Source organism: Moschus berezovskii, chromosome 1 (genome assembly GCF_049115385.1).
Source record: "Moschus berezovskii isolate FMDL1 chromosome 1, NW_MosBer_1.0, whole genome shotgun sequence".
Classification (NCBI taxonomy): Eukaryota; Metazoa; Chordata; class Mammalia; order Artiodactyla; family Moschidae; genus Moschus; species Moschus berezovskii.
The window spans coordinates 18,901,627-18,929,031 of NC_142460.1; the positions used below are offsets into that span (position 1 = coordinate 18,901,627).

Consider the following 27,405-nt stretch of genomic DNA (forward strand, 5'->3'; position numbering starts at 1 on the left):
ATCTGTCCTCTTCGCTCTTTACCACCTGGATTTTTCATTAAACGGCCAGATGTAGAGGATGTGACACCTCAGTGCCTCAAAGACAGAAAGAAAACATTCTTCTTTCTGCATGAAACCTATTATTTTCCCTCTGCCTTTTACAAGTCTTTTTTTTTTTTTTTTTTTGGATCCGGGAGATAGCAAAAAAGTGATGGTGTTGACTAAAATATAGGAACCAAAGTTTACCAAAACAAAAGGAGCAGAATGAAACTGAGGCGTTGTTAGTGTGGAATTCTGGAATATAAGTCAGTTCAGTTCAGTTCAGTCGCTCAGTCATGTCCAACTCTTTGCGACCCCATGGATCACAGCACGCCAGGCCTCCCTGTCCACCACCAATTCCCAGAGTTCACTCAGATTCACCTCCATCGAGTCGGTGATGCCATCCAGCCATCTCATTCTCTGTTGTCCCCTTCTCCTCCTGCCTCCAATCCCTCCCAGCATCAGAGTCTTTTCCAGTGAGTCAACAGTTTGCATTAGGTGGCCGAAGTATTGGAGTTTCAGCTTTAGCATCAGTCCTTCCAATGAATACCCAGGATTGATCTCCTTTAGAATGGACTGGTTGGATCTCCTTGCAGTCCAAGAGACTCTCAAGAGTCTTCTCCAACACCACAGTTCAAAAGCATCAATTCTTTGGTGATCAGCTTTCTTCACGGTCCAACTCTCACATCCATACATGACCACTGGAAAAACCATAGCCTTGACTAGACGGAACTTGATTGGCAAAGTAATGTCTCCGCTTTATAATATACTATCTAGGTTGGTCACAAGTTTCCTTCCAAGGAGTAAGCGTCTTTTAGCCATCATGATCAACAAAAGAGTCCAAAATTCAGTACTTGGATGCAATCTCAAAAACGACAGAATGATCTCTGTTCGTTTCCAAGGCAAACCATTCAGTATCACAGTAATCCAAGCCTATGCCCCAACTAGTAAAGCTAAAGAAGCTGTAGTTGAACAGTTTTATGAAGGCCTACAAGATCTTTTAGAACTAACACCCAAAAAAGATGTCCTTTTCATTATAGGGGACTGGAATGCAAAAGTAGGAAGTCAGGAAACACCTGGAGTAACAGGCACATTTGGCGTTGGAGCACAGAATGAAGCAGGGCAAAGGCTAATAGAGTTTTGCCAAGAGAACACACTGGTCATAGCAAACACCCTCTTCCAACAACACAAGAGAAGATTCTACACATGGACATCACCAGATGGTCAACACCGAAATCAGATTGATTATAGTCTTTGCAGCCAAAGATGGAGAAGCTCTATACGGTTAGCAAAAACAAGACCAGGAGCTGACTATGGCTCAGATCATGAACACTTTATTGCCAAATTCAGACTGAAATTGAAGAAAGTAGGGAAAACCACTAGACCATTCAGATATGACCTCAATCAAATCCCTTATGATTATACAGTGGAAGTGAGAAATAGATTTAAGGGACTAGATCTGATAGATAGAGTGCCTGATGATCTATGGACGGAGGTTCATGACATTGTACAGGAGACAGGGACCAAAACCATCCCTATAGAAAAGAAATGCAAAAAAGCAAAATGGCTGTCTGAGGAAGCCTTACAAATAGCTGTGAAAAGAAGAGAAGCGAAAAGCAAAGGAGAAAAAGAAAGATATAAGCATCTGAATGCAGAGTTCCAAAGAATAGCAAGGAGAGTTAAGAAAGCCTTCCTCAGCGATCAATGCAAAGAAATAGAGGAAAACAACAGATTAGGAAAGACAAGAGATCTCTTCAAGAAAATTAGAGATACAAAGGGAACATTTCATGCAAAGATGGAATATAAGTTCAGTTCAGTTCAGTTCAGTTCAGTAATGCTTCCCAATTCCACATGCAATAACCGTCAAACCTTACAACTAGAGGGTATAGAAATAATTGCATTCTGCTGCCCCACTATTGACCAAAAACAGCAATAAAATAAAAAAAAAAAATTCAAGGTTTTGTTCAAAGCCCCTAAAGTGGCACTCTCTAGCATTTTATGGCACCAAAAGAAATGATACAATTCTGTAACCTTGAATGTGATAAATTACCAAATGAATTCATCAGATTAATCAGATAAGTTTAAAGTGTGACTTTGGTACAGTATTTTTAAATGACTTAGTTGGGTATAGGGCTCATCTCCTTTTTTTTAAACAGGAGAATACATAAGAGTTTTTTCTCCTTTTTGTCCTTGTCTATTGTTCAAACTGTCAAAGCATCTCTTACACAGAAGAGCAAACAAGCAATTTTAAAAACCTATTACTGAAGAAATAAAAATCTCACAGCATCTCAAAACTCAGTTTTCTCCTTTGGATATAAACACTTAATCTTTTTTTCTTTTTTTCTGAGGGTTTATACTGCCTATGGACTTCCCTGGTGGCTTAAATATTAAAGAATCCACCTTCAATGCTGGAGATGTGGGTTGGGAAGATCCCCTGGAGAAGGCAACAGCTACCTACTCTGATATTCCAAGGACAGAGGAGCCTGGAAGGCTACAATCCAAGGGCTCGCCATGAGTCAGACATGACTGACCAACTTTCTCTCTCTCTCTCTCTCACACACACACACACACACACACACACACACACAACTTATGTGGCAAAATTGCACATGTCAAAACTTACTACATTTTAGTGAAAAACATAAGGGAAAGGTCTGTCTCAAAATAAACATCTGAGAGAGAATGGTGATTAAAGAATATGTGGGAGTACGTATTTGTTATTAAAAAGATCCTGAAGCAGCCATGCTGGAATTCTAAGTGCCCAGTGACTGTGGAAAGCAGAGAAGATCACACATATTCAACCACAATGAAGAGATTAGAGGGATCACGTGTTTATGTCCCTTCTCTCAGTCACTACTTTCTTCCCATTCTATGGAAATACAACATATTTAATCCAACAGAATTAAAGAAAGAAAAATTTTTAAAAAACTGCAAAACGCTTGCTGATTATACTTCTTAAGCAATTTCCTTGGTGTTTATTTTGGCTCAGAAGACCACATGGTACATAGCTAAATGAGTTTCCCAGTCCACATGAAAGACCGACAGAGACAGAATTGATATTAGATTGATTGAAGGACAAAAGCCATGAAAATTGTTTCCAGAATTCCTATTATTGAGATGGCAAAAATAATCTATTTCTACACAATTATCTATTTAGATGACTCCACTTTATTCATAAGTGGAAAATCAAATGGGCCATATCATTGAGAAAGAGACAAACCAAAGCAAGACCAAATGAACCTCTACCTCTTTTGAAAGTTGAATTTTCTTATTCTGAAGCCAGAAACTCTACTTGTAACATGTCTATTTCATTCTTAAATCTCTGCACATCCTTCTCTAATTCTTCATTTACATACACTTTGGATGATCTGTGACTTTTTGGTGAAGAATTCCCATTTTCTAATTCAAGTTCCATGCTTTTATCCTTGTGGACTGCCGTCTATGGGGTCTCACAGAGTCAGACACGACTGAAGTGACTTAGCAGCAGCAACACTACAATTATCCACATGCAGTGGCTTCTGGAACCAGTCCTGTATTGGTTTGCTTTTCTGATCAGTATTTACAACAACGTCAGGAGTGCCGTGACTCTTTATTTGAATAATATGTTTCATCTTCCCAGAGCAGACAAGCCACAGACTAGACTGATGTGTCTGTCTGATGTCTAATTTCTGATTAGTAGGATTTTGCCTCATATTTTGTGACATTTGCATATCAAACTCTTGGTCTTCTTTCACTTTAAATGTAAATACCGGGCCTCCTACTTTTTTATTTTCTGTATCATTATAAAAACTCTCCTCAATTTTGATAAACACGTGCTCAATGTCTAGTTGATCATTTTCAATGTCTACTTTATTTTCAGTGAAACAAAGCTTTGAAGATGACCGACAAGCATATCCCAGCAAACCAGGGTTTACAGACAATGGAAAAAAATTTCGAGACTGGGTTCAAGCATATTATTTGTCATAATAGGATATATTTCCTTTGTGTTTACTCCTTTTTTAGGGTTATCATGTAGTGGATCTTCCTCAGGACAAAAGATAATTTTGTATTTCTCACAAATTTCACCAAACTTCTGCTTTAACTCATTTGTGATGGGTTTTAACTTATCTTTCCATTCTCATTTGCCTTGTTTGATACACATTTTCTCATACAGTATTAAACCAGAAATTGAAATTTACAGTTTTACATACTTGTGAATGGTTATTTTCATCTCCATCAAGTTTATCTTATGCTTCCTCTGATATCATTACCAAGTCTAGTTCTGCTGACCAATTTGTATGTTTAGTTAAAATTACTTCTAATGTTTAGATAAAAGACATAATCTTCTTTTAAAACGTAGATCTAAAACATTGTATCAAATGACAGATTCAGTTCAGTTCAGTTCAGTCACTCAGTCATGTCCAACTCTCTGTGACCCCATGAATCACAGCACACCAGGCCTCCCTGTCCAACACCAACTCCCGGAGTTCACTCAAACTCATGTCCATAGAATCGGTGATGCCATCCAGCCATCTCATTCTCTGTCGCCCCGGTCCCCTCCCACCCCCAACCTTTCCCAGCATCAGAGTCTTTTCCAGTGAGTCAACTCGTTGCATGAGGTGGCCAAAGTATTGAAGTTTCAGCTTTAGCATCAGTCCTTCCAATGAACACCCAGGACTGATCTCCTTTAGAATGGACTGGTTGGATGGCTTGAAGCTCAACATTCAGAAAACAAAGATCATGGCATCTGGTCCCATCACTTCATGGGAAATAGATGGAAAAACAGTGGAGACAGTGTCAGACTTTATTTTTGGGGGCTTCAAAATCACTGCAGATGCTGATTGCAGCCATGAAATTAAAAGACGCTTACTCCTTGGAAGGAAAGTTATGACCAACCTAGATAGCATATTAAAAAGCAGAGAGATTACTTTGCCAACCAAGGTCCGTCTAGTCAAGACTATGGTTTTTCTGGTGGTCATGTATGGATGTGAGAGTTGGACTGTGAAGAAGGCTGATTGCTGAAGAATTGATGCTTTTGAACTGTGGTGCTGGAGAATAATCTTGAGAGTCCCTTGTACTGCAAGGAGATCCAACAAGTCCATAGCCAATCTTAATCTTCAGCTGAATATCTACTTCTTTAAGAGATACTTCCAATGATCTAAAAATTTCAACAAAATCATTTGGGAAATACCAGATGTCACCAGGTTACAGGCACACAAACAGCTCAAAGATTCATTCACAGATTCATCCAAACATCAGTGAACAAAAGAACCAGAAACCAAACAAAATTTCAAAATACAGGACAGATATATAAAGATACATTCCCTTCTCTACTTCATAACAGTACCTTTTTAACAACATGTCAAGCTTCAACTGCAACATTACTCATAGTTTACAAAATTCCTCTAACTTTTTATGCTGTTACCAGTTCCTTCATCTGAAATGCTACCCTGTACGCTTTTGACAAGTTACTTTTCATCTTTTAAGACTCAACCTGCTTTGTGAAGTTGTCTTTTATTACAGCTATCTTTCCCCAGGTAAGAAGGTATCTCTTTCCTTGTAGCTACTTTAGTACTTTAAAGATTTTTCTTAGGGAGGAACAAGATGGCAGAGGAATAAGATGGTGAGACCACTTTCTCCCCCACAAATTCATCAAAAGAACCTTTGAACGCGGAGCAAAGTCCACAAAACAACTTCTGAATGCTGGCAGAGGACATCAGGCAGCCAGAAAATTAGCCCATTGTCTTCTAAAGGAGGTGGGAAAAAACATAAAAGATAAAAAGAGAGACAAAAGAGGTAAGGATGGAGCTCCGTCCCAGGAAGGGAGGCTTTAAAAAGAGAGAAGTTTCCAAACACCAGGAAACACTCAATGATGAATCTGTGGCAAGCCTTGGAACCGCAGAGGGCCACATAACCGGGAGGAAAAAAAAAAAAGAAACAATTAAAACCCACAGATTACCCACCAAATGATAACTCCCAGCAGAGAAGCAGCACAGATGCCTGCATACACCATTAGCAAGCGGGGGCTGGGCAGGGAGGAGCGGGCTGAACTGCTTTGAGAGAGGACTAGACTTGAATGCCGTGAGAACAATCTGAGAGATCTAACAGGGGATAGCAAAGCAGACTGGGATAGCTTCAAAGGCGGAAAGCTCTAACCTAAGACTCCGCCAGCCCCGCTCACAGAACAAAGGGCTGAGCAGAGTGAGCCGGCTGCAGTTGGCCTATCCCCCATCCCCCACCGAGACAGGCAAGGGAGGTCAGCCAGAGCTGGAGGGGGCAACTGCGGCCCCAGAAAGGCATCCGATACAAACTGCAGGCAGGCTTGTTGCTAATCAAGACTTCTTGGGCTTGGGCCGGTCGATATCCGCCTGAGAAGGTGCACCGGTTGTATACCCAGAAAACCGAGTGGCAGGGACTGGGGAGGCGATAAGTCGCAGCGACCGTGCTTGCCAAACACTTGGTCACCTGAGCTGCTCGGACCGGGGAAGGCACAAAACGCAGACCCAGCCAAGTCTGCGCCTTTGTGGAGTACCCGAGAAACTGAACTTGAACTGCTCAGACCTGGGAAGTGCATACAACCCAGCGCCAGCCTTGGACAGTTTCCAGCAGAGCAACCTAGAGCCTGTGCAGTGTAGACTGAGACAACACATGCGCTGTGAGCAGGGGCAAACCCAGTGTGGCCGAGACGCTGAGAGCACTCCCCACAGACGCCAGAGATATATGTCTGCAGCGTTCGTCCCTTCCCAGAACAGAACTGAACAACTGAGCCTTAAAAAGTGTCCACCAACCCCCGAGTATCAGGGTGGAAATTAGACACTGAAGAGACCAGCAAACAGAAGCTAAAACAGAGGGAACCACCTTGGAAATGACAGATAGAGAAGTCTGGAGACTACTCCAAGAATAAGACCAAAAACCAGAGGCAAGAGTTTTAAGACCGAATCCTGAGAACACCAGAGAACTCCTGACTCCAGGGAACATTAAACGATAGGAGCTCATCAAATGCCTCCATACCTACACTAAAACCAAGCACCACCCAAGGGTCAACAAGTTCCAGAGCAAGACATACCACACAAATTCTCCAGCAACACAGGAAAATGGCCCTGAGCTTCAATATACAGGATGCCCAAAGTCACTCCAAACCCATTAACATCTCATAACTCATTACTGGACACTACATTGCACTCCAGAGAGAAGAAATCCAGCTCCACCCACCAGAACACCGACAAAAGCTTCCCTAACCAGGGAACCTTGACAATCACCCGTCCAGCCCCACACACAGTGAGGAAACTACATAATAAAGAGAACTCCACAAACTGCCAGAAGAGGGAAAGGCCACCCCAAGCAAAGCATTATAAGCAAGATGAAGAGGCAGAGAAATACCCAGCAAGTAAAGGAACAAGATAAATGCCCACCAACACAAACAAAAGAGGAAGATATAGGGAATCTACCTGATAAAGAATTTCGAATTTTGATGGTGAAAATTATTCAAAATCTTGAAAGAAAAATGGAGTTACAGATAAATAACCTGGAGAAAAGGATTGAGAAGATGGAATAAAGGTTTAATAAGGACTTAGAGGAAATAAAAAAAGAGTCAATATACAGTGAATAATGCAATAAATGAGATCAGAAACACTCTGGAAGGAACAAACAGTAGAATAACAGAGGAAGAAGACAAGATAAGCGAGCTAGAAGATAGAATTGTAGAAATAAATGAAACAGAGGAAAAAAGAAAAACTAATTAAAAGAAATGAGGACAATATTAGAGACCTCTGGGACAATGTTAAAAGCTCCAACATTCGAATCATAGGAGTCCCAGAAGAAGAAGACAAAAAGAAAGACCATGAGAGAATACTTAAGGAGATAATAGTTGAAAACTTCCCTAAAATGGGGAAAGAAATAATCACCCAAGTCCAAGAAACCCAGAGAGTCCCCAACAGGTTAAACCCAAGGCGAAATACTCCAAGACACATATTACTGAAATTAACAAAGATCAAACACAAAGAACAAATATTAAAAGCAGCAAGAGAAAAGCAGCAAATAACACACAAGGGGATTCCCATAAGGATAACAGCTGATCTTTCAACAGAAAATCTTCGGGCCAGGAGGGAATGGCAAGACATACTTAAAGTGATGAAAGAAAATAACCTACAGCCCAGATTACTGTTCCAAGCAACGATCTCATTCAAATATGAAGGAGAAATCAAAAGCTTTACAGACAAGCAAAAGCTGAGAGAATTCAGCATCACCAAACCAGCTCTCCAAAAAATGCTAAAGGATCTTCTCTAGATAGGAAACACAGAAAGGGTGTATAAACTCGAACCCAAAGCAATAAAGAAAATGGCAACTGGATCATACTTATCAATAATTACTTAATTTACTTAAACGTAAATGGGTTGAATGCCCCAACAAAAAGATAAAGCCTGGCTGAATGGATACGAAAACAAGACCCCCATATATGTTGTCTACAAGAAACACACTTCAAAACGAGGGACACATACAGACTGAAAGTGAAGGGCTGGAAAAAGATATTCCATGCAACTAGAGACCAAAAGAAAGCAGAAGCAGCAATACTCATATCAGATAAAATAGACTTTAAAACAAAGGCTGTGAAAAGAGACAAAGAAGGAAACTACATAATGATCAAAGGATCAATCCAAGAAGAAGATATAACAATTATAAATATTTATGCACCCAACATAGGAGCACCGCAATATGTAAGACAATTACTACCAAGTATGAAAGGGGAAATTAACAACAATGCAATAATAGTGGGAGATTTTATGGACTTTACTCCGCATTCAAATGTTTTTTTGATGAATTTGTGGAGGAGAGAGTGGTCTCGCCGTCCTGTTCCTCCGCCATCTTGTTCCTCCCCCTCAGTGGGAGATTTTAATACCCCACTTACATCTATGAATATATCAAGTAAACAGAAAATTAACAAGGAAACACAAACTTTAAATGATACAATAGACCAGTTAGACCTAATTGATATCTATAGGACATTTCACCCCAAAACAGTGAATTTCACCTTTTTCTTAGGCGCACATGGAAACTTTTCCAGGATAGATCACATCCTGGGCCATAAATCTAGCCTTGGTAAATTCAAAAAAAATTGAAATCATTCCAAGCATCTTTTCTGACCACAATGCAGTAAGATTAGATCTCAATTACGCGAGAAAAACCATTAAAAATGCCAACATATGGAGGCTGAACAACACGCTGCTGAATAATGAACAAATCATAGAAGAAATCAAAAGGGAAATCAAAATATGCATAGAAATGAATGAAAATGAAAACACAACAACCCAAAACCTCTGGGACACTGTAAAAGCAGTGCTAAGGGGGAAGTTCATAGCAATACAGGCACACCTCAAGAATCAAGAACAAAGTCAACTAAATAACCTAACTCTACATCTAAAGCAACTAGAAAAGGAAGAAATGAAGAACCCCAAGGTCAGTAGAAGGAAAGAAATCGTAAAAATTAGGGCAGAGATAAATGCAAAAGAAACAAAAGAGACCATAGCAAAAATCAACAAAGCCAAAAGCTGGTTCTTTGAGAAGGTAAATAAAATTGATAAACCACTAGCCAGACTCATCAAGAAACAAAGGGAGAAGAACCAAATCAATAAAATTAGAAATGAAAATGGAGAGATCACAACCAACAACACAGAAATACGAAGGATTATTAGAGAATACTATCAGCAATTATATGGCAATAAAATGAATAACCTGGAAGAAATGGACAAATTCCTAGAAAAGTACAACTTTCCAAAACTGAACCAGGAAGAAATAGAAAATCTGAACAGACCCATCACAAGCACGGAGCTAGAGGCTGTAATCAGAAATCTTCCAGCAAACAAAAGCCAGGTCCAGATGGCTTCACAGCTGAATTCTACCACAAATGTAGAGAAGAGCTAACACCTATTCTACTGAAACTCTTCCAGAAAATTGCTGAGGAAGGGAAACTTCCAAACTCATTCTAAAGGCCACCATCACATTAATCCCAAAACCTGGTAAAGATCCCACAAAAAAAGAAAACTACACGCCAATATCACTGATGAACATAGATGCAAAAATTCTGAACAGAATTCTAGCAATCAGAATCCAACAATACATTAGGAAGATCATACATCATGACCAAGTGGGCTTTATCCCAGGAATGCAAGGATTCTTCAATATCCACAAATCAATCAACGTAATATACCACATTAACAAACTGAAAAATAAAAATCATATGATTATCTCAATAGATGCAGAGAAAGCCTTCGACAAAATTCAACATCCATTTATGATAAAAACCCTCCAGAAAGTGGGAAAAGAAGGGACATATCTCAACATAATAAAAGCTATATATGACAAACCCACAGCAAACATTATCCTCAATGGTGAAAAACTGAAAGCATTTCCCCTAAAGTCAGGAACAAGACAAGGGTGCCCACTCTCACCACTACTATTCAACATAGTTCTGGAAGTTTTGGCTACAGCAATCAGAGCAGGAAAAGACATAAAAGGAATACAAATTGGAAAAGAAGAAGTAAAACTCTCACTGTTCACTGATGACATGATCCTCTACACAGAAAACCCTAGAGACTCTACCAGAAAACTACTAGAGCTAATCAATGAATACAGTAAAGTTGCAGGATATAAAATCAACACACAGAAATCCCTTGCATTCCTATACATTAATAATGAGACAATAGAAAGAGAAATTAAGGAAACTATTCCATTCACTGTTGCAACGAAAAGAATTAAATACTTAGGAATATATCTACTAAGGAAAAAAAAGACTTGTACATAGAAAACTATAAAACACTAGTGAAAGTAATTAAGAGGACACTAATAGATGGAGAAATATACCGTGTTCGTGGATTGGAAGAATAAATATTGTAAAAATGAGTATACTACCCAAAGTAATTTATACATTCAATGCAATCCTTATCAAGCTACCAACGATATTTTTCGCAGAACTAGAACAAATAATCTCACAATTTGTATGGAAATACAAAAAACCTCGAATAGCCAAAGCAATCTTGAGGAAGCAAAATGGGGGAATTCACCTGCCAGACTTCAGGCTCTACTACAAAGCCACAGTCATCAAGACAGTATGGTACTGGCATAAAGACAGAAATATAGATCAATGGAACAAAATAGAAAGCCCAGAGATAAATCCACGCACCTATGGACACCTTATCTTTGACAAAGGAGGCAAGAATATAAAATGGAGAAAAGACAGTCTCTTTAACAAATGGTGCTGGGAAAACTGGTCGGCCACTTGTAAAAGAATGAAACTAGAACACTTCCTAACACCATACCCAAAAATAAACTCAAAATGGATTAGAGAGCTAAATGTAAGACCAGAAACTATAAAACTCCTAGAGGAGAATGTAGGCAAAACACTCTCTGACATAAATGACAGCAGGATCCTCCAAGACCCACCTCCCAGAATATTGGAAATAAAAGCAAAAATAAACAAATGGGACCTAATTAAAATCAAAAGCTTCTACACAGCAAAGGAAACTATAAGCAAGGTGAAAAGACAGCCTTCAGAATTGGAGAAAATAATAGCAAATGAAGCAACGGAGAAAGGATTAATCTCCAAAATATACAAGCAGCTCCTGCAGCTCAATTCCAGAAAAATAAATGACCCAATCAAAAAATGGGCCAAGGAACCAAACAGACATTTCTCCAAAGAAGACATAAAGATGGCTAACAAACACATGAAAAAATGCTCAACATCCCTCATAAGCAGAGAAATGCAAATCAAAACCACAATGAGATACCATTTCACACCAGTCAGAATGGCTGCTATCCAAAAGTCTACATGCAATAAATGCTGGAGAGGGTGTGGAAAAAAGGGAACCTTCTTACACTGCTGTTGGGAATGCAAACTAGTACAGCCACTATGGAGAACAGTGTGGAGATTCCTCAAAAACCTGAAATAGAACTGCCATATGATCCAGCAATCGCACTCCTGGGCATACACACTGAGGAAACCAGAATTGAAAGAGACACATGTACTCCAATGTTCATTGCAGCACTGTTTATAATGGCCAGGACATGGAAGCAACCTAGATGTCCATCTGCAGACGAATGGATAAGAAAGCTTTGGTACATATACACAATGGAGTATTTTTCAACCATTAAAAAGAATGCATTTGAACCAGTTCTAATGAGGTGGATGAAACTAGAGCCTATTATACAGAGTGAAGTAAGCCAGAAAGAAAAACACCAATACAATATACTAACGGATATATATGGAATTTAGAAAGATGCAAATGATAACCCTGTATCAGTTCAGTTCAGTTCAGTGACTCAGTCGTGTCCAACTCTTTGTGACCCCATGAATCACAGCACTCCAGGCCTCCCTGTCCATCACCAACTCCCAGAGTTCACTCCATCGTGTCGGTGATGCCATCCAGCCATCTCATTCTCTGTCGTCCCCTTCCCCTCCCGCCTCCTTAATTCATTACAAATACTAAAACAAGCTGATACACTATGTGGGCACAGCTGAGAAGGAGCAGCTACGTATCAAATTTCCCACCACTCCCATTCCCACTGGGAAAGCCAATTCTAAAAATTACGAAGTCACAGGAAACACAAGAAATAGTTTCGTATATGCTATCCAGTTTCTTTTGCAGTTATACTGAATATAATGATAATTAATACTCATGAATTTAGAGCTATATAAAAATATTGCTATAAAGTCACGTTTTGAGAAGGCAGTCCAGATGTCTACCTAGGTCTCCCAACTAGTCCCAGAGTTATAAATATAATCCTGCTAATCACTCTGAGGCCTATGCTAAATACTAGCCACAATGAACTTACTTTCTCCTAACTCTCTTTATTATTTATTGTATTACTATGATCAGAGGGAGAATGCAAACATCTTGCTAAGAGGTATTTATTGGTATTAGCTGTAGGTTGCATGAAAGGAGTCAGCACGAGGTAGATTTTGCCACAAAATCTCTAATTTGGAACTGTCAGAATGATGGTAAGGCCGTGCCCAAGTGGCCCACACCTGAGTGCTCTGGGCTTCTGCATTACCTTCTTTGTTTTCTCTGTTTTCTGGCAGTTGAGACTGGCACAGGTGATGGAGCATGGAATTCCCTACCAGAAACACCGCTGTAATATTCCTCTTTACTTTTATCTATTTTGGTCATCTGTCCCACTTCTGTGGATGTTGACTGATTTTTGGTCATTGATTGTGACATCAATGGACACAGATCATCAACTTTCAAATGCCCAGCTCTCTGACAAGTCTCATTCCTGAGGCTCAAAGCAGTAGAAGCCCACACCGAAAAATGTGAAAACAAAGTCCCCATTTATTATAATGTGAGTAAGAATACAACTCTGGCTAACCTGCACAAAGTCTTTCTTCAGAGAATCAGCTCCATGTCCTCCTCTCCCCTGTAACTCACTAGTCTTTCACAGCTACAGTATCTCACATGTCACGGTCAGTCATGAAGAGATGTAAACTAGTGTGTCTCATTTCTTCTACTTTTCGATTTTCTAGTATTACTGATTTTGATTCACTCAATTTCTGTTACATATTCTGTATTTCATAAGAATTTTACCAATAATTATTGTTTCAACATACAAATAAAATTCAGAAATTTTATTTATACTTTATTTTACACTTAATTTTGCCTTATAATATTGTGTGTTCTAGAGACCTTGGTTTTAAAAACACTTTTAATGAATCAGTTCAGTTCAGTTCAGTCACTCAGTCGTGTCCGACTTCCCACGACCCCATGAATCACAGCACGCCAGGCCTCCCTGTCCATCACCAACTCCAGGAGTTCACTCAAACTCATGTCCATAGAGTCGGTGATGCCATCCAGCCATCTCACTCTCTGTCGTCCCCTTCTCCTCCCGCCCCCAACCTTTCCCAGCATCAGAGTCTTTTCCAGTGAGTCAACTCTGCTACTACTTTAATTAATGTTACAAACCTAGACAACATTAAAAAGCAAAGACATCACGTTGTTGACAAAGGTCTGTACAGCCCAAGCCATGGTTTTGTCAATAGTCATGTACGGATGTGAGAGTTGGACCATAAAGAAGGCTGAATGCCAAAGAATTGATGCTTTCAAAGAGTGGTGCTGGAGAAGACATCTGAGAGTCCCTTGGACAGCAAAGCGATCAAACCAGTCAAACCTAAGGGAAATCAACTTTGAATGTTCATTGGAAGGACTGATGCTGAACCTAAGGATCCAAAACTTTGGGTACCTGATGTGCAAAGCCGACTCACTGGAAAAGACCCTGATGATGGGAAAGATTGAGGGCAGGCGGAGAAGGGGACAGCAGAGGATGAGATGCTAGGATAGCATCGCTGATGCAATGGATATGAACTTGGGCAAACTCCAGGAGATGGTGAGGCACAGGGAGGCCTGACGTGCTGCAATCCATGGGCTCACAAAGAATTGGACCCGACTTAGCAACTGAACACCACCACCAACGACAACTTCTTCAATTACAATGAGGTGGTCTTTCCTCAAATTATCAATATCTCCAGAACTGATTTTTTAAACCCTGGATAGACGTCATAAACTTATACAAGAAATGATAGTCTCGTGGGTGACTAATTGTTTCCACGTGAAAATAGGATAAGTCTAGGACCACACTGGATCCAAAGAGCACAGAGCACCATGAGGCAAGAATGAGCGCAACACAGACATATTTACTTTAAAAAAAAAAAAAAGGAACTGTCAGATCTAAATTTCTTTTGAGAAATCAAAGAAACAAGCAAGAAATGTAAAAGTGAACTTTAAACCCCATGTCAGCACAAGGGCCCCTGTATCATTTCGCATCCAACCATGCCAATGGTTTAACATGGTGGTTCTGTAGTGTGCCCTGAGAATTCCTGAAGTCCAGAGACCCACTGGGCCAGGGGGTCCAAGAGGTCAAAACTATTTTCACAACAACTCTAAACGTTACTTCCATGTTCAATTATGTTCTGAGTGCACACAGGACTTCTCCAGAGACAGGATATGTGATATCAGAACTCTAATGACTAATGGAATTAGCCATTATGATTGTGTGTGCCTGTATTTTTACGTTTTTCAGTTTTATTTTCCAGGAGTCTCTGGCAGAGGCGAGGGTTGGAGGTGGCCTGCCTCAAGGTCAGGGGCACTGAGAGCAGCAGTGCAAGCATGGGACCTGTTGGAGGAGGTGCCCTTATCTTCAGGATCTCCACCAGAGTTTGGCTTCAGGTCAAACAGGGAGGGAACACAGACGCACCCATTCACAGAAAATTGCATTAAAGATTTACTGAGCATGGCCTCGCCCATCGCCCTCAGTCAGTCTCTCCCATCAGGAAGTTTCCATAAGCCTCTTATCCTTCATCAGAGGGCAGACAGATTGAAAACCACAATCAAAGAAAACTAACCAAACTGATCACATGGACCACAGCCTTGTCTAACTCAATGAAACTCTGAGGGAGCCATGCTGTGAAGGGCCACCCAAGACAGACAGGTCATGTTGGAACATTCTGACAAAACACGGTCCACTGGAGAAGGAAATGGCAAACCACTTCAGTATTCTTGCCTTGAGAACACCATGAACGGTATGAGAAGGCAAAAAGATAGGACACTCACTAAAAGATGAACCCCAGGTCAGTAGGTGTCCAATAAGCTACTAGAGATCTGTGGAGAAATAACTCCAGAAAGAATGAAAAGGAGGAGCCAAAGCAAAAACACCACCTAGTTGTGGATGTGACTGGTGATAGGAGTCAAGTCCAAGGCTGTAAAGAGCAATACTACATGGGAACCTGGAATGTTAGGTCCATGAATCAAGGCAAATTGGAAGTGGTCAAACAGGAGATGGCAAGAGTGAACATCGACATTTTAGGATTCAGTGAACTAAAATGGACTTGGTTTATGGTTTAGTCTGTAACTCGTGTCTGATGCTTCTGACCCCCTGGGCTATTTGTAGCTCACCAGACTCCTCTGGCGATAGGATTTTCCTAGCAAGAGTGCTGGAGTGGGTTGCCACTTCCTTCCCCAGGAGATCTTCCTGTCTCAGGCACCGAACCCAGGTCTCCTGCACTGCAGGTAGCTTCTTTACTGACTGAGCTACCAAGGAAGCCCCAAATAGACTGGAATGGGTGAATTTAACTCAGATGACCATTGCAAGAATCCCTTAGAGGAAATGGTGTAGCCATCACAGTCAAAAAGAGTCCCAAATGCAGTACTTGGATGCAGTCTCAGAAATGACACAATGATCTCTGTTCGTTTCCATGGCAAACCATTCAATGTCACAGTCATTCAAGCCTATGCCCAGACCAGTTACGCTGAAAGGGCTAAAGTTGAATGATTCTATGATGACCGACGACACCTTCTAGCACTAACACCCAAAAAAGATGTTCTTTTCATTATAGGGGACTGGAATGCAAAAAGAGGAAGTCAGGAGATACCTGGAGTAACGGGCAAATTTGGCCTTGGAGTACAGAATGAAGCAGGACAAAGGCGAACAGAGCTTTGCCAAGAGAACGTACTGGTCATAGCAAACACCCTCTTCTAACAACACAAGAGAAGACTCTACACACGGACATCACCAGATGCTCAATGACAAAATCAGACTGATTCTATTCTCTGCAGCCAAAGATGCAGAAGCTCTATACAGTCAGCAAAAACAAGACCAAGAGCTGACCGTGGCTCAGATCATGAACTCCTTCTTGCCAAATTCAGACTTAAATTGAAGAAAGTAGGGAAAACCACTAGACCATTCAGGTATGACCTACATCAAATCACTTAGGATTATACAGTAGATGTGACAAATAGATTCAAGGGATTAGATTTGATAGAGTGTCTGAAGAACCATGGGCGGAGGTTCGTGACATTGTACAGGAGGCATTGATCAAGAACATCCCAGAGAAAAAGAAATGCAAAAAGGCAAAATGGTTGTCTGAGGAGGCCTTACAAATAGCTGAGAAAAGAAGAGATGCTAAACGCAAGGGAGAAAAGGAAAGATACACTCATTTGAATGCAGAGTTCCACAGAACAGCAAGGAGAGATAAGAATGCCTTTCTCAGTGATCAATGCAAAGCAGTAGAGGAAAATAATAGAATGGGAAAGACCAGAGTTCTCCTCAAGAAAGTAAGAGATACCAAGGGAACATTTCATGCAAAAATGGGTTCGATAAAGGACACAAGTGGTATGGACCTAACAGATGAGGAAGATATCAAGAACAGGTGGTAAGAACACACACAGAAAAACTCTACAGAAAAGATCTTCATGATCCAGATAAGCACGATGGTGTGATCCCTCACTTAGAGCCAGTCATCCCGGAATGTGAAGCCAAGTAGGCCTTAGGAAGCATCACGATGAACAAAGCTAGTGGAGGTGACGGAATTGCAGCTGAGCTATTTCAAATCCTGAAAGATGATGCTGTGAAAGTGCTGCACTCAACATGCCAGCAAATCTGGAAAACTCACCAGTGGCCACAGGACTGGAAATGGTCAGTCTTCATTCCAATCCCAACGAAAGGTAATGCCAGAGAATGTTCAGACTACCGCACAATTGCACTCATTTCACAGGCTAGCAAAGTGATCCTCAAAATTCTCCAGGCCAGGCCTCAACAGTACATGAAATGTGAACTTCCAGATATTCCAGCTGGATTTAGAAAAGGCAGAGGAACCAGAGATCAAATTGCCAACATCCACTGGATCATCGAAAAAGCAAGAGAGTTCCAGAAAAACATCTACTTCTGCTTTATTGACCACCCCAAAGCTTTTAATTGTGTGGATCACAACAAGCTGGAAAATTCTGAGAGAGATGGGAATACCAGACCACCTGACCTGCCTCCTGAGAAATCTGTGGGCAGGTCAAGAAGCAACAGTTAGAACTGGACATGGAACAACAGACTGATTCAAAATAGGGGAAGGAGTATATCAAGGCTGTATATTGTCACCCTGCTTATTTAACTGACACGCACAGTACATCATGCAAAATGCTGGGCTGGATGAAGCACAAGCTCAAATCAAGATAGCCGGGAGAAACATCAGTAACCACAGATATGCAGATGACACCACCCTTATGGTAAAAATTGAAGAAGAACTAAAGAGCCTTTGGATGAAAGTGAAAGAGGAGAATCAAAAAGTTGGTTTTGAAACTAAGATCATGGCATCCGGTCCCATCCCTTCATGGCAAATAGGTGGGGAAAGAATGGAAACAGTGACAGATTTATTTTGGGGGGCTCCAAAATCACTGCATATGGTGACTGCACCTATGAAACTAAAAGACGAAAAGCTATGACCAACCTTGACAGCATATTAAAAAGCAGAGACATTACTTTGCCAACATCGATCTGTCTCGTCAAAGCTATGGTTTTTCCAGTGGTCATGTATGGATGTGAGAGTTGGACTGTACAGAAAGCTGCACACCGAAGAATTGATAATATTGAACTGTAGTGTTGGGAGAAGACTCTTGAGAGTCACTTGGACTGCAAGGAGATCCAACCAGTCCATCCTAAGGGAATTCAGTCCTGAATAGTCTTTGAAAGGACTGATGCGGAAGCTGAAACTCCAATACTTTGGGCACCTGATGTGAAGAACTGACTCACTGGAAAAGACCCTGATGCTGGCAAAGACTGAAGGCGGGAGGAGAAGGGGAAGACAGAGGATGAGATGGTTGGATGGCATCACCTACTCGATGGACTTGAGTCTAAGTAAAGTCTGGGAGTTCTGATGAACAGCAAGGCCTGGTTTGCTGCAGGCCATGGGGTCGCAGAGTCGGACACGACTGAGTGACTGAACTCAACCGAACTCCCATATAGTAAACATCAATAGAAATAAACAAAAGTTCCTTGAAATTCTCAATAATTTTCAGTAGTAGAATATGATCCTAAAGCCAACAACTTTCAGAATCACTGTTTCAAAAGATTATCCCTATCAAATAGTCATTAAAGTATGATTACTTACCTTACTTCTAATAATCAAAGACACCACAAACACACAAACACACACAGTCTGCTAATGAAAACATCTGATTGGCCTACAGTCATCTGTGTAACAACATTATAACGAAATAATTACAAGCTGAAATACAACTGACATATAAGCAAGTGAACTGACATATTACTCTAGGGAAAAGTGAGAGTTCAAACAAGCATTTGGGGCTTGAAAAAAACTTCGAGTCTAAAATTTAATCTCTGAGATTTCCTGAGAATTACAGGGATTCCAAACTCAGAACTTCAGAGTGTCGAAACATATACAGAAACATCTTGAATTGAAGCTTACAATTTAAAATTTTCTTGCTCTTATGCTTGTAAATATCTTTTGTTTCAAAACACAGGTATCAACAGTAACATTTGCCTTATGTATGTCCAGTTCTTCAATTAAATTTGCAAGGAAAACGTTAGAAGTATGAAGACTGAGCATTTCAAATATTTCAGTGTCCCTCTTTCCAGAGTTAACTGTGTACTGCAAAGTTTACCTGAACTGGCTGCTTGTAAATCCTTCATTCTGACTGTTCTATTAGGAACAGAATCTTTCATTCTGACTGCTGGATGAATGGGGTTTGGAAACAAGTTGATTACTAAATGATGTACATATGCGACAATCCACAGTTCAGAATTCAAGATAAAATCATAAACGTTTTTACCTTCACGTTAGGATATTTCCCAGGAGAATCTAAAAGGCAAAAGGGACCTAGATTTAATTACATGTAAATATGAATGCCAGCTGTACATTCATGCAGAGTTAGTACCGAACAGAATCCTCGCACCCAGCCTTGGCACTGAATACATTCAGTTTTAGTGTCTTGTTTTTAGGGGGATCTTAGGACACTGGTAAGACAGACATAGGAATCCACTAAAGATAGTGAAGAAAAAATTGGAATACAGGTTCACCAAAACATGCTTTTAAGATTTCGAAGGTAACATTACGTTTGCAATGGCTTTATAAAACATTAAAGTGCATATAGACCAATGTGAACATGCTGACTGATGAGGAGAAAATGGATCTTAATCCGAGGAGCAAATCATGAACCCAAGAAGATAAACGTGAAAGCTGATGATAAAATGCAACAGCACATCTTGAATGCAACACAGCAGGTATCATTTCCACCATTATACGATAAGTATTTATCATGTTCTTCAATCTGTCCAGTCATTTATGAAGTGCACAGTGGGGATGACAGTTCACCAGCATGTATAATTCATTTCTCCTCAAAGACAGACTAATGAACTGATTAGCCTGGATATGCACTTGTAGAAAATTGACTCATAAAAATATTCATTTTTTTCCCATATCCATGTGGGCTACTGGTATCCCTACATGTCTTGGCTCCTCTAGTCTAGCCATCTTAAAGTTTCTCAATCCACTCATGCAAGAATGTATATAAGACACATCTAGGAAATAATGTAAAATAAATTCTCAATATTGAAATACAATGATCAAAAAAGAAATAGTACATTTAATTGCTACAGAATTATTAGAAATTAAAAATCTTGCATGTTTCAGAATCAGTGTAGTATTTATTAAAAGTATTTCTAACATTTAGGGAATGAACCCTATTGATCTATCTGGCTTCAAATTTTAGTTTTCTTTGGTATATCATGCTAACGCTTCAAAGGATTTCTATGAAACAACTTTCAAAAAATCAGCTATCTTAAAAAAAAAAGTCAATGCCTCCTTTTTCAAATTAATCTAATTTGAATAACAAATTCTGGTACAACATATATGCTCTGCACGCCCGGGAACCACAATGCTGAATGTCTTCCTAATAACGAGCAAAACAGGAAGAGGGGAAATCTTTGCTCTTCTTCTCTAACAAGTTTTGATGCCGGAAGCTCACTTCAAATTCATCGTCCATGTCAAATACTCTCCCTTTATCTAAAGACCTTCATTACTTATTGCCCCCTTCCCCCACAGACTTGTGCTTCCTTTTCTTCATTCCCTCCCTGTACCCTCTGCCTCTCTCATCCTTCATTCCCTCGTGCCTCTTCTTTCTGGACCTCCCTTAAGTTGTAGAGTATCTTGAAACAGAACTAATAATTTGTGTTCGGTCATGTGTCACATGGAATCTTAATTCCCTGAGCAGGGATCGAAACTGCACCACCTGCATTGGAGAGTCTTAACCGGACAAAGTCTTAAACATTGGACTGCAAAGTCAGTCTAAGAACTAATAATTTAGCTCCTTAAACTGGATTCTCAATGTACTCTGTGGTAGACACCTAATAAGATGCATACTTGCCCTCTTTTTCTTGTCTTTTTTCTCACTACCCATCCGACAGGTGATTTTCTTTGCCTATGAGAATATATCAGTATTCCCATTTTCAATCAATATTCTGTCAAATGATTTTTCTGTAAAACACAGTTCTTACCTTCTACTTGTCCATTTAATGTCTTTTGTCCTCTTTGACCATCAGTTCCAGGTAAATGATCCACATACTTCTGTGGAAGGTTCTCAGAGACACTCTGCTAGAATGAATGATAACCATGAGTTGCATGAAGAGTTCCTAATCCCTTTTGAAGAAAGGACCCTACTTTTAACCCAGTTAAGACAGGTTTTGCCAAGATCCCACAGTTGCTATATGACAGAACCAGGATGCTGAATTCAAACACAGTGCTGCATCACCAAGAAGTGGCTGCCACATCTAAGAGATCAGGCCCTTCTGATCTCCTTCCATAGCTGCCTCCTTCAAACAGGGCACCGCTACTTTATGTTACTTCAAGGACGTCTGCCATAAAGGTACTCTGCACCTGCTACTTAAGCTATCCTAAATGGTTTGCACTTACTAAAACATCACTAAAGCTAACTGCTGCTATTACAGCCCCACATATACATTACTATTTCCCATGCTTTTACTTCTCTTGAAATGTTCCTTGCAGATCAACCAGACAATCCAAATGTGGTAATACGTTCAAGCTTCAACCACTATCTGGTCAATGTCGATGTGGTGAAAAACCACAATCGAAATGAAAACCAAAACTACAATGAGGTACCACCTCACACCAGGCAGAATGGCCATCATCCAAAAGTCTGCTACTGCTGCTGCTGCTTAGTCGCTTCAGTCGTGTCCGACTCTGTGCAACCCTATGGACTGAAGCCTGACAGGCTCCCCTGTCCATTGGATTCTCCAGGCAAGAACACTGGAGTGGGTTGCCATGCCCATATTCCTGACTCAGGGATCAAACCCAGGCCTCCCACTGAAGGCAGATTCGTTACCGCTCAGCCACAACGAGGTACCACCTCACCCCAGTCAGAATGGCCACCATCCAAAAGTCTACAAACAATGAATGCTGGAGAGGGTGTGAGGGAAAGGGAACCCTCTTGCACTGCTGGTGGGAAGGTAAATTGATACAACCACTATGGAAGACGGTATGCAGATTCCTTAAGAAACTAGGAATAAAACCGCTATATGACCCAGGAATCCCACTCCTAGGAGTATACCCTGAGGAAACCAAAATGGAAAAAGACACATGCACCCCGATGCTCACTGCAGGACTATTTATGATAGCTAGAACATGGAAGCAACCTAGATGGCCATGGACAGATGAATGGATTAAGATGTGGTGGTATATATTTACAAAGGAACATGACTCAGCTGTAAAAAGAAACGCATCTGAGTCCGTTCTAATGTGCTGGATGAACCTAGAGCCTATCATACATAGTGAAGTCAGTCAGAAAGAGAAATATAAATATCATATACTAATGCATATGTATGGAATCTAGAAAGATGGTACTGACGAATTTATTTGCAGGGCAGCAATGGAGACACAGACAGAGAGAACAGACTTAGAGACACGGGGGAAGGGGGAGAGGGGAGAGGGTGAGATGGATGGAAAAAGTAACACGGAAACTTACAATTCCATATGTAAAATAGACAGCCAAGGGGAATTTGCTCGATCACTCAGGGAACTCAAAGAGGGGCTCTGCAACAATGTAGAAGGCTGGGATGGAGAGGGTGATTGGAAGGGGTTGGGAGGGAGGGGACATGGGTGAACCTATGACTGATTCTTGTTGATGTCTGACAGAAAACAATAAAATTCTGGAAAGCAATTATCCTTCAATGAAGAATAAATTTCTACAGCCCTATTTGAACATTCACATGGTTTACTGCTTCTTTCCCTGTAAACAGCACACTAACGACTCTAATTTCTTATCTATGTCTTCTGGAATGGCAGATAAAGATGAAAAGAATGATCTAGATATAAACAAAGGAGTAAAACTATGATTATCCAAGACGAAGATTTAAAAGTTTTCAAATACATTTATGATGATCAAGCAGGACTCAGTATTCACATCAGGAAAGAAAAAACAAACTAAAAAAATCAAGTAACCACGATGACTAACTTTTCGATATGGAAGAACTTACGTGTTAGTTTCACATATATAACAAAGAATTGACATGGTAATTTAACACCTATAAACATTTAAATTAATAAAGTTTCTTAAAAATAAAATGGAATGTACATGCTGCTAGAGATATTTTTAAAAGAAAAAATGTCTTCCACAGATAATTTTATAAACTATGGTGGTATTTTTTCTTTCCTTATGATTTTATAATAGCAAGTAGTCTATATAAGAAAAAAAGCATAAATCGTGATTTCATTCATTTAATGTATGTAATTACCCATTATTTGCTGACATTTGGGAAAAAGAAATCAGAATCTCTCCAGAGGAAAAAATATAGTTCTACATTTTTTCTTTCAGATTGTTGCAGCCGAAAATTTTCTCATTTAATGAAGAGAGATTAAGAATCTCATTTATAAAATTATAAATTATAATTTTAGTAAAAAGAATAGATAAAAATTTTATTTATTCCCTCTTTATTTTCAGAAAGATCTAAAACACCCACCAAGATTATTGCAAACAGTAAGATAAATTAGAGAACTACATTAAGTATTTAGCATCAGACACGACTGAGTGACTGAACTGAACCGAAGTTAGAAACCAAAAGAAACAGAAGGGCCAAAAATTCTTAATTCATAATACATCTCCTAAGGCCTAAAACAGGGCTCGTCTTGAATTGCTTCTAAACGAAAGTTTGGCTAGATTAAATAGAAGACATCGCTTCATTAATTTCAAAGTGAGAATTTCTTTAAAACGAGAAATCACTTCAAATTTAAATGAACATCCAGAAGGAACTATATTCAAAAAACATATATTCATATACAAGTATAAACAAATCACGTTGCTGTACACCTGAAACTTACACAGTATTTTAAACTGACTACACCTCAACTGAAGGAAAAATCAAGAAGCACCACCAACATCGAAAACAGCCACCAAAAAAAATAAGGAACATAAAAATCAGCTATATGTCATTCAAAAGAGTATGAGCATTGTTTTGTCACAACCTCACTTTCTCTTAAGTTGAATTGAAATAATGTCTCGCACATTTATAATATAGAGTTCCTGGTCTGACTTACCCCCACTATTTCTGTTGTGTTTGTATAATAATCTGCCTCATAGTCACCCTCATTCCATCTTATATTCATATTGTCCTTCTTAAAGGAATTCTTCCCCTTCATCTTCCTCCCCATCTTAATATTCATCTAGTTGTTTTTCCTCAGTGCTTTGTAATTCTTTTCTTTCAGAACGGCATACTTTGTATGCCAATATTTATAAACCTGAATCATGCACATGGATGGCTCTTATTATCACACCACTTCATATCGTGATGTTGAGGGCTTCTATTTCTGTGGTGGGATCCTTTTTGTCATCATAAGGATCAGGGGAATGATGTGTGGAAAAGTACAGGGAAAGAAGAGTTACAAACGGAACAACGTACCTTTGTACGACGGAGGCCTGCTACGGACTTGAGAAGTTTTGGAACAGGCTCAGGCAACGGGAAGGCAGGATGACAGATGCCCTCAAACCAGGGTGATGGTTTGAGAAATGTTTCAACCACATCTTCAATGCTACTATCGGAATTATTGTCCCCAGAGAAAGTTGTACTCTCTGGTCTCAAAATGCCACATTTTGCTTCTACTACAGTGAAAACAAGAGAGAGTATATGAGAACATGTGTCATTTCAAATCAGGGAAGAACACCAGGAGGACAGTCTTCAAATAACTTACTGTTGCCCTTGGATTGCTGAGAAGGCTTCATCGGCTTTGTTAACTGTGATTTCATGACATGCTGGAGAAGAAAGTAAGAGCTTGAAGACTATAACAAGTATCAACCTGAATAAAAGGATTATAACATCCCCCATTCTTCTAGGATCTAACACAAAGAGCACAGGCTCTGGAGTCATTCAGATGTGGATTCAAATCCCAGTTCTGCCACTGACTGACCTTCTCATGGGGAAAGGATTATGACAGATGACATCAGAAGCCCCAGATGTTCCTCTCCTTACACCTAATTGACTGCTATACAAATACTATGACACCCGCTAGATTACTTTCTCTACCAAAATGTTCTAGAGTAATAATTTATCCACGGTAGTTTGAGCACTACTGAAAAACTAAGACATTTGAATTGCTACATTTTGAAATTTGCTTCCACGATTAATATATATATGAATTATCACTTCGGAAGGGAAAATATGAAAGTTTAGGTTTTAGCAGAACCTTACTTAGATGGGCTAGAACTGCAAACAGGATAAGCTACTTCTATTCTGTTTGTCAAACAGCTAGAGACAAATGAAACAGGGGAAAATATTCAGCTGCTTCTAAGAAACAGGGGAAAAAAAACAAGGTTAAAGCAGCAGGGCAAGGATCATGAATGAAAGCCACAAACACTCTAAACAGAAAGCCATAAGCAGACTGTTCACAAGAGAGGCAGAGAGAGATGGACTGAAAGAACAGACCCCGAAGAAATGTGTTCTGCAAAGAATAATTAGGTTAACAGTAAATATTTTTTTAAAAATTAAGAAAAGGTAGAGGAGGAAGAATAAAGTAAAAAGTGAGATATTCCTAGTCAAGAACAAACTTTACAGAAAGAAAACATAAGTATAATAAGGTATATGGAGAAACACATATATTTAGAATATACAAGAGATTAGTAATATATCAGTATTCTTAAGGATATACGAAGAGCAAAACCTCTGTTTCATACGATTTTATTAATATATTTTCATGCATCTGCATGTTCTTCAAATTTTATGAAAATATCAACATCAGTTCAGTTCAGTTGCTCAGCTGTATGCTACTCTTTGAGATCCCATGGACTGCAACACGCCAGGTTTCCCTGTCCATCACCAACTCCTGGAGGTTTTACAAACTCATGTCCATTGAGTCGGTGATGCCATCCAACCATCTTATCCTCTGTTGTCCCCTTCTCCTCCCGCCTTCAAACTTTTCCAGAATCAGTATTTTCCAATGAGTCATTTCTTCGCATCAGATGGCCAAAGTATTGGAGCTTCAGCTTCAGCATCAGTCCTTGCAATGAATATTCATGGCTGACTTCCTTTAGGATGGACTGATTGGATCTCCTTGCAGTCCAAGGGACTCTCAAGAGTCTTCTCCAACACCACAGTTCAAAAGCATCAATTCTACAGCACTCAGCCTTCTTTACAGTCCAACTCTCACATCCGTACATGACTATTGAACAACGATAGCTTAGATGAGACAGAACTTTGCTGGCAATGTAATGTCCCTGCTTCTCAATATGCTGTCTAGGTTGTCATAGCTTCTCATCCAAGGAGCAAGCGTCTTTTAATTTCATGGGTGCAGTCACCATCTTCAGTGACTTTGAAGCCCAAAAAAAGTCTGTCACTGTTTCCATTCTTTCCCCGTCTCTTTGCCATGAAGTGATGGGACCAGATGCCATGATCTTAGTTTTCTGAATGCTGAGTTATAAGTCAACTTTTTCACTCCCCTCTTTCACTTTCATCAAGAGGCTCTTTAGTTCCTCTTCAATTTCTGCCATCACGGTGGTGTCAACTGCGTATCTGAGTTTATTGATATTTCTTCTGGCTATCTTGATTCCAGCTTGTGCTTCATCCAGCCTGGCATTTCGCATGATGTACTCTGCATATAAGTTAAATAAGCAGGATGACAATTTCCATCCTTGCTGTGCTCCTTTCCTGATTGGGAGCCAGTCTGTTGCTCTGTGTCCAGTTCTAACTGTTGCTTCTTGTCCTGTATACAGATTTCTCAGGAGGCGGGTCATGTGGTCTGGTATTCCCATCGCTTGAAGAACTTTCTACAGTTTGTTGTGATCCACAGAGTCAAATGGTTTGGCACAGTCAATAAAGCATAAGTAGATACTTTTCTGGAACTGGCTTGCTTTTTCTACCATCCAGAGGATGCTGGCAATTTGATCTCTGGTTCCTCTGCCTTTTCTAAATTCAGCTTGAACATCTGGAATTTCATGGTTCATGTACTCTTGAAGCCTGGCTCGGAGAATTTTGAGAATTACTTTGCTAGTATTTGAGATGAGTGCAATTATGCGGTAGTTTGAACATTCTTTGGCATTGCCTTTTGTTGGGATTGGAATGAAAACTGACCTTTTCCGTCCT

General features: G+C 39.9%; 1 pseudogene; it reads right to left on the reverse strand.

Annotated features, from left to right (window-relative positions):
- Positions 1 to 12,963: 12,963 nt before the first annotated feature.
- Positions 12,964 to 22,213, reverse strand: LOC148778679 (ankyrin repeat domain-containing protein 26-like; annotated as a pseudogene).
- Positions 22,214 to 27,405: the final 5,192 nt, after the last annotated feature.